The sequence below is a fragment of the Halichoerus grypus genome, chromosome 5 (genome assembly GCF_964656455.1).
Source record: "Halichoerus grypus chromosome 5, mHalGry1.hap1.1, whole genome shotgun sequence".
In the NCBI taxonomy this organism is placed as follows: domain Eukaryota; kingdom Metazoa; phylum Chordata; class Mammalia; order Carnivora; family Phocidae; genus Halichoerus; species Halichoerus grypus.
The window spans coordinates 18,545,720-18,549,582 of NC_135716.1; the positions used below are offsets into that span (position 1 = coordinate 18,545,720).

At 36.9% G+C, this 3,863-nt stretch overlaps 1 pseudogene; it reads right to left on the bottom strand.

The window, feature by feature from the left end:
- Positions 1–2,491: 2,491 nt before the first annotated feature.
- On the bottom strand, positions 2,492–3,213 carry LOC118520597 (regucalcin pseudogene; annotated as a pseudogene).
- Between the last annotated feature and the right edge of the window lie 650 nt (positions 3,214–3,863).

Below are 3,863 nucleotides of genomic sequence, written 5' to 3' on the forward strand. Positions count from 1 at the left end.
ACCACATCAGGCTGCAATGCTAAGTTCCCATGAGTGGTGAAACATCATTTGCTATTTTTTTCAAACATGGCAAGCATGAAGGAAGGAAGGAAGGAAGGAAGGAAAGAAGGAAGGTAGGAAGGAAGTAGGAAGGAAGGAAGGGAGGGAGGGAGGGAGGAAGAGAGGAAAGAAGGAAGGAAGGGAGGAAGGAAGGAAGGAAGGAAAGAAGGAAGGAAGGAAAGAAGGAAGGAAGGAAGGAAGGAAGGCAGGCAGTCAGACAGCAATCTGAGATTTGATTGCAAACAATATCCACTGTCTTTTAATGTCCTATGTTTCCTGTTGCATTTTTTGTCCCAGGGCAGGAGGACCAGATGTGCAATGATTCACAAGCAATGTGAGGTGACAGTTCCTCCTTGTCTGGAAATACTAAACACATTTCAAAGACACATTTTCAATTGTGCCAAACCCATCTGAAACCACCCTTTTAAAAAATGACATCTTTTCTTCTTACTAAAAATTTTTTCCCCTTAGACTCAATGTACCTCAAACTGAGCTCTCTGGGTATTTGAAACTGGAAGTATTTTTTAAAAGCAATTCTGCAATTAATGAAAGAAAAGAATGATTTCAAGTCTGGAAAAGTCAACCCAAATTACTCCAATATTTTATATCCCTTTAAGTTCTTAGTTTTCTCTATTGTGTCTCTCCACATATATTTCAGGATGCTTTTTCAGACGAGCGCTAAGTACCCTTTTTAAAAAATTACTTTCATTTTTCCGATTATACACTCCATGGAGAACATTAAAGAAATACTCAAATAAAAATGATTCATTTTCCCATTAGCTAGAAATAACTTCGTTCTTAGATATTTTCTTCACAGGTTTTAATATAGCTGAAGTCATAAAGCTCTTACATAATTTTCACCCTTATTGTTTTACCCTTATCGTAATTTATATACCATAAAAATATTTTCAAAAGCATTACTTTTATTACTAAGTTATATTGGATTTTTAGGTAGTTTTAAATTTTTTTCAGGATTATAAATTTTATAATCATGTATTTCTCTACATTTCCAGGGCACAGTGTCACAGATAAGAAATTACTGTATCAAAGAATATATATTATATATATTTTGAGGTGTTTGATTCCTCTTTTGAAATAACCTTTTAAAAGATGGTAGAATTTACTTTCTCATGTGCAACATTTAAGGAGAATCGCTCTCACTACAATTTTAAGGGCATGGGCATTATTTGTTTTACCTTTCAAATCTGATGAACAAAATGGAATATCCTGATTACTCTACTTGGTAGTTTTGATGACCAGGATTGTTGAAATTTTATATTCATATTTCTCAATATCCACCAACTTGCGTATGCACAAGGGTGTGCCCCTTATATGGTAATTTTATTTATCTTTCTGGGTCTGTCCCTAGGGTTTATATTTCTATGAATGTAATCACGATGTTTGATTTGGTTGAGAACTCCACCCTGGGTTTGAACTTAGGCTCAGATGTTCTAGAAAAATGCTTCACCAAGAATCAGATTTCCCAACACCACTCAATGGAACCAGATCTATTTAGGCTTCTCTGATCTCAGATAAGAGTAGCATTAATTCTGAATGTGTTCTAAAAAGCTATCCTTGTGTTATATAAAACCATTGAAAGGGGCAGCCTGAGTTTATTAAGTAATTATTCCCCAAGGAGGGGGCAGCCAATGCTGAGCAAGAGGATGAGATCACTCTTATTTACTATCTGGCCTTTTGGATCAGCTCACTCTGTTCCTTTAAGGGGCAATAGAATAATGAACTGGAGCATCCTGAAAGACTTCATTTTATAACCATATGTCCTTGTGTTTATTACTAAGTATGAGATCAGAAGGCCATATGGACTGACTTGGGGATGGTATTTTAAGGAATTATTAAAATGATTCATAGTAAGTGCAATGGATAAACACAGAGAGATGAAAACTGGAATCATTAATCTGACAATGTTTTAGAGCTACAGTTGACAGTACACATTGAAGAAGCAAAAAGTGTCTTAAAATCCCAAGAGACATGGTATCAGCAAATAAACAAATGACAATGACAAAAGATCCATGGCTTTCAACAGATTCCCCCAAAGAACACAGTTGTCCTAATTCAATACCATTAGACTAGAAAGAATAATTATTAGCATTGCCACCTCATCCCAGTGCTAGCCTAACAACTCTACCCTACATTTGTAACACCTCATAAGCCAGCGTTGACAATGTCTAACCCTTTTCCAGCTGCAGGAACCCTGCTGGACCCTGCCCCCCAGAAAAGATTCTCACACTCCACCCACCCCCAACACAGGAGCAAGAGATTAAAACACAACAGCCACTCTTTTCAACAACACTTTGGAGCTGTATTCTGGACTGTTCTCTGACCTCCATCCTGACCCACCAAACCATTCTCAATGGTAAATTGATAGTAAATGGTAAATACTCAATTATTTATTTATTTATTTATTTATTATTATTATTTTTTTAATCACATCAGCCAGTTCTTTATTTGACAAGTAAGGGCCTTTTCATACGAGTCAAGGAAGAGGCAGCTTCCTAGTTACACACATATGAAAAAAAAATCCCAGCAGTATTAGAAGAATAATGAAAAAGTACGTACAGATCTTTCCTGTCTGCAGGTCATAGTCAAAGGCATCCGCGGAGTAGGACAGGCTGTCAATGTAATAGAAGATTTTGTGGTCCAGGGACCAATCCAAACCATTGGAGATGTCCACCTGGTCAAAATACTTTTCCACCTGGTGGTCAGGAAAGAGGGAGTACAAGGACCCCTGGTGCCGCTCCAGAACCGCGGGGGCCGTCTCCTCGGCCATGGTGCCAGCAAAGTATCTCCCAGCGGGATCCACCTTCCCATCATTGAACCGACTGCTTTTCTTGTCTTTATCTACTGTGGCCAGGGCTACTGCTGACTGATCTTCCCAGTTCAAAGCACAGAACTTCGTTCCAATGGTGGCGACGTAGCCTCCTCCCTGGCGAAGGGCCACAGAGCTGACGGCGGCATCCACAGTCACTTGCTGCACGCGCTAGCTGAGCGAATCCCACCGGCAAACCTTTTTTTTGCAGGAATGTCTACAAAGAGCAGCGAGTTGGACGCCTCCTCCCACACCGGAGACTCCCCACGCCAGCAGTTCTCTCGCAAAACACACTCGATCTTTTTTTTTTTTTTTTTAATTTTTTTTATTGTTATGTTAATCCCCATACATTACATCATTAGTTTTAGATATAGTGTTCCATGATTCATTGTTAACACACTCCATCTTAATGGAAGACATTGTCAACGGGGAGCTCTCTTGGTGTCGGTGACCCTCGGAGAGCTGGCTTCATCATTTATTTTTATCACATAATACCTTCTATTAATTAGTATATATAATGCACTAAGCAATATGATAAGCATTTTTCAAAAAATATAAATATATCCTTATAACCCATAAAGTAGATTCTATTATAACAATTATTATTACTAGCTATCATTTACTGCATGACTACTTTTTCCAGACACTGAGTTGAATGTTATAATAATACTTATAATTTTCTCAATAACTCTACATGATAGATATTAAAGTCATTTCATAAATAATGAAATTGAGATTCAAAGAGGTTAATTAAATTATATGTGAAGCACTTACTACACTGGTTGATGCCTAGAAAATGCCCAATAATAGCACCTACTTTATTAACATTATATATTTTATTATTGATATTAATTTTAATGTCTTAGGACATGTTTCCTTCCCTTGGAAGGTATATCATATACAAAAAAAATGTTTGTATCTGTGTGCTCATCTTATTAATAATGCTAATATTATTAATGTTAATAATATATTTTTTAAATTTTATTATGTTAATAAC